This window comes from Dasypus novemcinctus, chromosome 16, assembly GCF_030445035.2.
Source record: "Dasypus novemcinctus isolate mDasNov1 chromosome 16, mDasNov1.1.hap2, whole genome shotgun sequence".
Classification (NCBI taxonomy): Eukaryota; Metazoa; Chordata; class Mammalia; order Cingulata; family Dasypodidae; genus Dasypus; species Dasypus novemcinctus.
This window is the reverse complement of record NC_080688.1, coordinates 4,983,918-4,993,733: the sequence shown is the minus strand read 5'-3', so window position 1 is coordinate 4,993,733 and position 9,816 is coordinate 4,983,918. Positions and strand designations below refer to the sequence as shown.

Here is a 9,816-nt window from a genome sequence, read left to right as displayed (position 1 = left end):
AAAAAGCCAGCATCCAGTGTTTTGGGGTAGAGAGAAGTGGGGGAGGGCATCCCATGGTCTGCAGGTAGGGGAGATAAGGAATTGGCTGTTCCCACCTGTTACCCCACAGATGTCAGAAACAGGAAAGAGCATCCCCCCTCAGAACAAAAAGGAAGACAGACAATGAGAAAGCCAGTTTTCAGTGAGACCTCAGGGTATGTGCTAGTATGAGGGACTAACCCCAGGGGAAGTCCAGGAATATCAATTGAGGGGCCATGTGCTGCTTCTTTTTCACAGATGAAAGGATAACCCTTAAAAAAGAAAGAACATCACCTCTAAAGGAGAGTGAATTTAGAGTGGAAACTAGTGGACAAAAGGTAGAACTTCTTTGTATATTTGTCCAGGGATTCAAGTAAATATTTTGCATAATTAGAAAGAATTTTAAGGAATTCAATTGCTAAAATATATACCTCAAGATGAAATTAAGCCAACATATGAGTTCTAGTTAAAATGAATATACTAGAAAACAATCATAAGACAATTGTAATGTTAGCAGTAGTAGAATACATTCTATTATTATGAATCATACATTTTTGGTTGTAATTAATCAATTGTGATTTTACTTTTTAAGTCAAATCTGCTTTAAAAATATCTGAGTGGAAATTTGGATATTGATCAATGATTTGATTATTATGGAAGCAGGGGAATGGATGTATAGTATTTCATTACACTTTTCTCCCTAATTTGAAATTTGTCATTTTAATAATAAAAAAAAAAATTTCAAAAGAAAATAAAAAGTGTTCTTATTTACTTACTAGATTAGAGTAACTACAAAATTATAGGAAATACTGGGTAGAGGAACATACCAAGAGATAAAATGGTGATACGATCAGCAAAACCAGAAAGTGGGAAACTACAAAGAAGCCAATCCGTCAATAAAGAACTCCATGGAAAAGGCTGAGGAAAAATTTACAGATTTAGAGAAAAGTCAATTCAAAATGCATCGGAGATGTTTGGATTCTGATTCAAACAAATAGATAAACATTTGAAACAATAGATATTTGAAAACTGATTAGAAATGAGATATTATGTTATAACATTTACTATTTAAGGTATGATAGTGAAATTATAGTTACATTTAAAATTAAAATTTGTACATAAATTATATTTTAAAATAAACGATTTAATTTTTAAAGCTATCACCTGAAACATTTGTGGATTAAATAATGTGATATCTGGGGGAAATGCTTCAAAACTGACCATGAAGACAGTAGGTAGGGATGTAGAGAAAATTTTTTCATGGTTGATCTTTGCTGAAACCAGGTTATAGGCACAAGAAAGTTCATTTTGTTAGATTCTTTACCTTTGTATTTGTTTGAAATAACCCAAATGAAATAGCTAGCCGCCACCCCTTAAAGTCACTCTTACTTATTCTTCACATCAAAGAATGAGAATTCTCAGAGGGTTCAAAAATCCAGGCATCTTGAGGAAAGTAGAAAATAAACTCAAAACTCATACATTCAAGTGAAACAATATTTTGAAAAAAAATTAAGGCAAAAATTGTTTTATTTTAGGAAAGGGCACGCTACAGAAATGAATACCTTTCAGAAGCCTTACTTAGGTTCTTAAATTCCTCTTCAGAAACATATCATTAGCAATTTATTCCTGGCCTGCATTTTTTATTTGACAATATTTAGAGCACTTGAGTAGTTTAAGGTAGGCTTTCTTGGCTTGACTAATTTTTAACACTATTGAAGAGTGTTAAGTACTGATCAGTAATAAACAATAATTTCTGTATTAATAATAGTATTAATATTAATAACTATTAATAATATAATATTTTAATGACTAATATAGTTTCTGTATAATTAATAATTAATATTATCATTAACGATTAATAATGATAATAATATTTTAATAACTAATAATAATTTCTGTATTAAAACAAATGAGTTGATCCCCGCCGACGTTGCGGGGGCCCGACCCCGCGCCCCGCGCCCTGCGCCGCTTGCAGCTCGCCGCGCTCCACACTGGCGGCCGCCCCCTGGCACCCAGCCGCGGCCGCGGCGCCGGCCTTGAGCTAGGACTACTACCTGGAGCTGTGCGAGCGGCGCGTGCAGTTTGAGAAGGCGAACCGGGTTAACTGCGTCGTCTTCGATGAGGCCAAAGAGCAGGTTTTTGCAGTTCGATCTCGTGGAGCTACTGGGGTTGTAGTGAAAGGACCAGATTATAGGAACCCCATTTCATTTAGAATGGAAGACAAAGGAGAAGTGAAATGCATTAAATTTGCTTTAGAAAATAAGATATTGGCTGTTCAAAGGACCTCAAAGACTGTGGAGTTTTCTAACTTTATCCCTGACAGTTCTCAGACCAAGAATGCCAACATATTAGGATTCTGCTGGACAAGTTCTACTGAAATTGTCTTCATAATAGATCAAGGGATTGAGTTTTACCAGGTATTACCCGAGAAACGAAATCCGAAGCTCCTCAAGAGCCAGAGCATCATGTGAATTGGTCCATGTACTGCCCTGAGAGTGCTGTGACTCTCCTGTCGAGCTCAGTCCTTGGAAATGCTGTGATTCTCCTGTCGACCACAGTCCTCGGAAACGTTCTGCAGCGTTTTTATTTCAGGGCTGGCACTGTGTCAAAGTTGCTCAAGTTTGAGATTGAATTACCAGCTGTACCTAAGTCAACCAAACTGAGCCTTTCTGAAAGAGATATTGCAATGGCTACAATATGCGAACAACTTTATGTTCTCTTCCTGAGGCATCATTCGCGGACCTCCAATAGTGCAGGAGCGGAAGTGGTCCTCTATCACCTACCACGAGAAGATGCCTGTAAAAAGATGCATACACTGGAGTTAAATAGAATGGGAAAGTTTGCCCTAAACGTGCTGGACAACTCTGTGGTCGTTCATCGCCAGGATACAGAGACCTCCGTAATATCTGACATCAAGTTAGAGGGAGAGTCCGATGGCACAGTCACCTTCCACCACCCAGTGCTTCCTGCTCCATCGACTCAGCCTTATCAGCTCCCCATGGCAGGTCCTGCTTCTGTGACCAGCCAGTCCCTGGTCCCCTGTAAACGCTATTCTTCATCCTGGATTGTCTTTCAACCCGACATCATCATCAGCGCGAGCCAAGGCTACCTCTGGAACCTCCAAGTGAAACTTCAGCCCATAGTAAATCTCTTGCCAGAAAAAGGAAGATTGATGGACTTTCTCCTCCAGAGAAAGGAATGCAAGATGGTCATCCTGTCTGTCTGTTCTCAGATGTTGAATGAGTCAGACAGGGCAACGCTGCCTGTGATAGCCACTGTCTTTGACAAGCTCAATCATGAGTATAAAAAGTACCTCGATGTTGAGCAGAGTTACACAGTGGCAGTGGAGGCAGGGCAGAGTCGAAGCAGTCCACTTCTGCGGAGGCCTGTGCGGACCCAGCCGTCGTGGATCAGTCTGACACGTACACCCACGTCCTCTCCGTGTTCACGGAGAAGAAGCAGATGCCTCATAAATTTGTGATAGCTGTGCTGATGGAATATATTCACTCTCTTAACCAGTTTCAGATTGCAGTACAGCATTACTTACTTGAACTTGTTATCAGAACACTTGTCCAGCACAACTTGTTTTATATGCTACATCAGTTCCTGCAGTACCATGTCCTCAGTGACCTTTGGCCTGTCTGATGTTACCCCTAGAAAGAATTTATCCTTCTGCTCATCAGTTATCTCTGGACATGTTGAAGAGACTTTCAACAGCAAATGATGAAATAGAAGTTCTTCTTTCCAAACGCCAAGTGTTAGTTGCCTTAAGGTTTATCTGGAGCATTGGTGGCGATGACATTTCTGCACGGAAATTTTTAGATGCTGCAAAGCAGACTGAAGACAACATGCTTTTCTATACTATCTTCCGATTTTTTTTTCTTTTTTAAAATTCTTTATTTTAAAAGATACAGAGATCACACAAAATGTTACATTAAAAAGTATAAGAGTTTCCCGTATACCCCCCTCCCCACAGCCCCCACTCCCCCCACATCAACAACTTCTTTCATTTGTGTGGTACATTCACTGCATTTGATGAGTACATTTTGGAGCAGTGCTATGCCGCATGGATTATACTTTATGTTTTAGTTTACACTTTCTCCCAGTCCCTTCAGTGGGTTCTGGCAGGATATATAATGTCTTGCATCTGTCCCTGCAATATCATTCAGGATAACAACGAACCAGGGTTTGAGAGGGAACCCTAATTTCACACCAGGGGAACACTGTGAAGAACATGTTGCTTTTTTCAAACAGGTTTTTGGAGACCAAGCTCTAATGAGACTTACAACATTCTGAAATTACTTGCTGGTTTGTGGTTTCTTTTTTACAAAAATGTGTATAAAGTTAATTTATTGCATTAATAAAGCTCTTTAAACTACAAAAAATAAAATAAAGTAAAACAAATGAGTGATGCTTGAGAGCCTCCATACCCTTAAAGGCCTGTATTGTATTTTGGACTTTATTATAAGGTCAATGGGAAATCATCTAATTGTTTAAAAGTGGAAAATGATGTAATTTGACTTTGTAATTTTTAGCAGAATGATTTAGCTATTATCTAGAAAATGAATGGTGTAATAGATGCTTGGAGACAAGAAAGACTAGCATGTATATGAACAATAGATGTTACTCTTACAAGAGGAAGAATATGGAGGGAAATGGAGAATATGAAAGGCTTGGAAGAGAGGGGGCAAGATGGCGGCTGAGTGAACATCCCTGTTAGGGTCTTCTGCAGGGAATCGGCTGGGCAGCGTTGGAGACTCTTTGGGACTGGATTGTTTCGGGATTTTTGCTGGTCCGGAGGTGTCTGGACATTGATTTGGAGGGAAGGTAACAGAGAGGATCCGTCTGTGAAATATACACGGAGATCCCAGCTACCTGTAGAGGATTCCCTCCTTGGGTAGGCGGAGACGAGGCATCTAGCCCCGCTCGGTGGGGCTGAGCCAGGCCGGGCCGCAGCGGTGGACGCCGGAGCCGGGCCGGGCTGCGCCGGCGGCGAGCGGGGCCGGGTGGGACCGAGCCGGGCCGAGCTGGGCCGCAGCGGCGTGCGGAGGCGGGCGGGGCCGGTTCAGGCCGCGGCGGCGGGCGGTGGACGCCGGAGCCGGGCCTGGGCCACTGTAGTGAGCGTAGCCGGGCGTAGCCGGGCCGGGCTGCGGCGGCTTACGGAGCCGGGCGGGGCCGGTGCAGGCCGCGGTGGCGAGAGGCGGACGCCGGAGCTGGGCCGGGCCGCTGTAGCGAGCGGAGCCAGGCGGAGCCGGGTCAGGCCGCAGCGGCGGCGTACGGAGCCGGGCGGGGCCGGTTCAGGCCTCCGCGGTGGGCAGCGGCGGCGGAGCCGGGCCTGCGGAGGGGTTTCTGTTCTTTGTTTTTTTTTTTTTTTTTTCTTTTTTTGGAGCATCTGCAGTACTGGGGAGTTCGTGGGCCCTGGGTGGCCTATTGGGGGTTTGTGGGAAGGGAGGTGCTTGCAGACCCATTTGGGCAGACAGACGGGGGGTTTTAGGGCAAAGCGGGGGGAAGTTGTTGTTTTAGATAGTGTTGCAATTGTGACACGTGTATACCTGTATCTCTCTTCCCCCTATCCGTTCCTCACCATTTGCCCATCCTCTTTTTCTTTCTTCCTTTCTTCTTGTCTTTCTTTTTTTCTTTATTATAATTAGTTTTTTTGTTTTTTGGTTTTCTCTTTCCCTCTTGTCCCTCATCTTCCACTTATTTTATTTTAATTCAAGTATACAATAGGTGCTACAGGGAACACCTCACATTTGCTGGGGTTTTCCCATCCTCCACTGTCTCATTTCTGTGTGAACTGATTTAGGCTACCTACACTATCCCCCTTCCCCTGCATCTTGATATCCACTATCATCTACTGTCTCTCCTATATTCCACCCCTCACCTCCCATTCTTTGATCCACAAAGTGTCTACCTCTTAATTTCTAATACCTTTGTTCTGTTTTCTGTCTGTTATCCACTCTTGAAACTATTACCTTTCTTTTCTTTTTCCCTCTCTCATGAAAACAATAGCTTTGTAGTTCATACCATATTCCTCCCATATTCAGTCATCTACTTCATAAAAGGTACTCTACCTACAGCTATAACTCTATACAATCTACACGAATCTAACCTCCATCCTCCCAGATCTCATATTCTTGCTTTGTTACCATACATCACCAATACTACTGTACACTTTTCCCTTGTTTACACAATTGCCTTTCCCCAACACTAATACTTTCCTCTAAAGTGAGCTTAACCAACAACAAGTAACTAGAATAAGAAGAAAAAAGTGACAAAGAGAAGATATAACACCTATGCAAAAATAACAACTAATTAACCTCCAAGAGCAGACAAAGAAGCTAAGGAACTGATTAAATTCGTCAAAATAAAGAGATGACCAGAAAGCAACAAAAATCTACAAACTAAACCAATAATCAGGAAAACATGGCTAAATCCAATCAACAAACCAATAAACACGAAGGGGAGCAAAACTTGGCACAAGCAATGAAAGATCCAGAACATTTATCACTGACAAATTTGATGCAGTAATGAAAGAGGTTAACAACATGAAGACATCACTTGGAGGGGAAATTGCAGACATACGCAAAAACATAACAGATATGATGGGAATGAACACCACAGTTCAAGAAATCAAAAATACACTTGCAGCAAATATCAGCAGACTAGAAGAGACAGAGCAGAGAATTAGTGATGTGGAAGACAGTACATCAGAAATCAAACAGATAGTAGAAGGGGTTAATAAGAAGATAGAAAAAATCCAATTAGGATTTAGGGACCTGAATGACAATGCAAAACGCTCAAACATACATATTATAGGCATTCCAGAAGGTGAAGAGAAGGGAAAGGGGTCAGAAGGAGTGTTGCAGGAAATAATGGCTGCAAACTTCCCAAATCTACTGAAAGAGACAGAAGTACATATCCAAGAAGCACAGCGCACTCCACAAGTCATAAACCCCAACAGGCCCACCCCAAGACATATACTTGTCAAATTATCCAATGCTCAAGACAAAGAGAAAATCCTAAAAGCAGCAAGAGAAAAGAAAACCATCACATACAAGGGAAGCTCAATTAGATTAAGTGCTGATTTCTCTTCTGAAACCATGGAGGCAAGAAGACAGTGGTATGATATAGTCAAGGTACTAAAGGAAAAAAATTTCCAACCAAGAATACTCTATCCAGCTAAACTAGCATTCAAACATGATGGAGAGTTCAAAATATTCGCAGACAAACAGAAACTGAAAGAGTACACCAACAAGAAACCTCCCCTTCAAGAAATTCTAAAGGGAGTTCTGCAGGAAGAAAGGAAAAAACAGGAAAGGCAAAGTTGGAGGAGAGTATAAGACCAACAACAACAACAAAAAAGACAAAAAAAATATACAAACAAAATATGACAAACACAAATCCAATCAAAATATGGCTAACACAAATAATTCCTTGATAGTAATGACACTTAATGTCAACGGATTAAACTCACCTATCAAAAGATTCAGACTGGGACATTGGATAAGGAAATATGACCCATCCATATGCTGTCTACAAGAGACACATCTTAGACCCAGAGACGCATGGAGATTGAAAGTGAATGGCTGGAAAACAATCATACAAGCTAACAATAACCAAAAAAAGGCAGGAGTAGCTATATTAATATCAGACAAAATAGACTTTAAATGTGAAACAATTGTGAGAGACAAAGAAGGATACTACATTTTAGTCAAAGGGAAAATCTGTCAAGAAGATCGAACAATCATAAATATCTATGCCCCTAACAAGGGTGCCTCTAAATACGTCAGGCAAACGCTGGAAAAACTAAGTGAAAGAATAGATACATCTACAATTATAGTGGGGGATTTTAATACACCACTATCAACTCTGGACAGAACATCTCAAAAGAGAATCACCAAAGAAAACATCTGAATAGTATATTAGAGGAGCTAGATCTAATAGACATATATAGATCGCTACACCCAAACACAGCAGGATATACATTTTTCTCAAGCGCACATGGATCATTCTCCAAGATAGATCATATGCTAGGCCACAAAGAAAGGCTGAACGAATTCAGAAAGATTGAAATCATACAAAACATTATCTCTGACCACAGTGGAGTCAAGCTGGAGATTTGCAAGGGACAGAAGCCCAGATCTCACACCACGATTTGGAAATTAAACAGCACACTCTTAGAAAAACAGTGGGTCAAAGAGGAAATCTCAAAAGAAATCAATGACTATCTTGAAACAAATGATAATGATAACACAACATACCAAAATATATGGGATGCAGCAAAAGCAGTACTGAGAGGGAAGTTTATAGCCATAAATTCATATATCAAAAAAGAAGAAAGAGCAAAAATTGAAGAACTAACTGCACATTTGAAGGAATTAGAAAAACAACAACAAAGTAACCCAACAGGAAGAAGAAGGAAGGAAATAACAAAGATAAGAGCAGAACTAAATGAAATAGAAAATAAGAAAGCACTTGAACAGATAAACAAGACCAAGAGCTGGTTTTTTGAGAAGATTAACAAAATTGGCAAACCTTTAGCAACACTAACAAAGAAAAAAAGAGAGAAGATGCAAATACACAAAATAAGAAATGAGAAAGGCGATATCACCACTGACCCAACAGAAATAAAGACTATCATAAGAGGATATTTTGAAAAACTATATTCCAACAAAAATGACAATCTAGAGGAAATGGACAAATTCCTAGAAACACATAAGCAGCCCATATTGACAAAAGAAGAAATTGATGATCTTAACAAACCAATCACAAGCAGAGAGATAGAATCAGTTATTAAAAATCTCCCAACTAAGAAGAGCCCAGGGCCAGATGGCTTCACAGGTGAATTCTACAAAACATTCCGGAAAGAACTGACACCAATCCTGCTGAAACTATTCCAAAACATCTAAACAGAAAGAACATTACCCAACTCCTTCTATGATGCCAACATTACCCTAGTACCAAAGCCAAACAAAGACATCACAAGAAAGAAAAATTACAGACCAATTTCTCTAATGAACCTAGATGCAAAAATACTTAACAAAATACTTGCTAATCGTATTCAACAACACATTAAACGAATTATACACCACGACCAAGTGGGATTCATCCCAGGTATGCAAGGATGGTTCAACATAAGAAAATCAGTCAACGTAATACACCATATAAACAGATTGAAGGAAAAAAATCACATGATTATATCTCTTGATGCAGAAAAAGCATTTGACAAAATACAGCACCCTTTCTTGATAAAAACACTCCAAAAGATTGGAATACAAGGGAATTTTTTGAACATGATAAAGAGTATATATGAAAAACCTAAAGCCAATATTGTTTACAATGGAGAAATCCTAGACTCCTTCCCTCTAAACTCAGGAACAAGACAAGGATGCCCACTGTCTCCGCTCCTATTTAACATTGTCTTAGAAGTACTTGCTCGAGCACTGAGGCAAGAACCAGAAATAAAAGGCATTCAAATTGGAAAGGAAGAAGTCAAAATTTCATTATTTGCAGATGACATGATCCTATACATAGAAAACCCTGAGAGATCTACAACGAAGATTCTAGAACTCATAAATGAGTTTAGTAAAGTCGCAGGTTATAAGATCAATGCGCAAAAATCAGTAGCATTTCTGTACACCAATAATGAGCAAGATCAGGAGGAAATCAAGAAACAAATACCATTCACAATAGTAAATAAAAAAATCAAATACTTAGGAATAAATTTAACTAAAGAGGTAAAGAACTTATACACCGAGAACTATACAAGATTGTTCAAGGAAATCAAAGAAGACC

General features: G+C 39.9%; 1 pseudogene; it reads left to right on the top strand.

Annotated features, from left to right (window-relative positions):
• The first annotated feature begins 254 nt into the window (after positions 1 to 254).
• LOC101427421 (regulator of MON1-CCZ1 complex pseudogene) lies at positions 255 to 4,324 on the top strand (annotated as a pseudogene).
• The last annotated feature ends 5,492 nt before the right edge of the window (positions 4,325 to 9,816 follow it).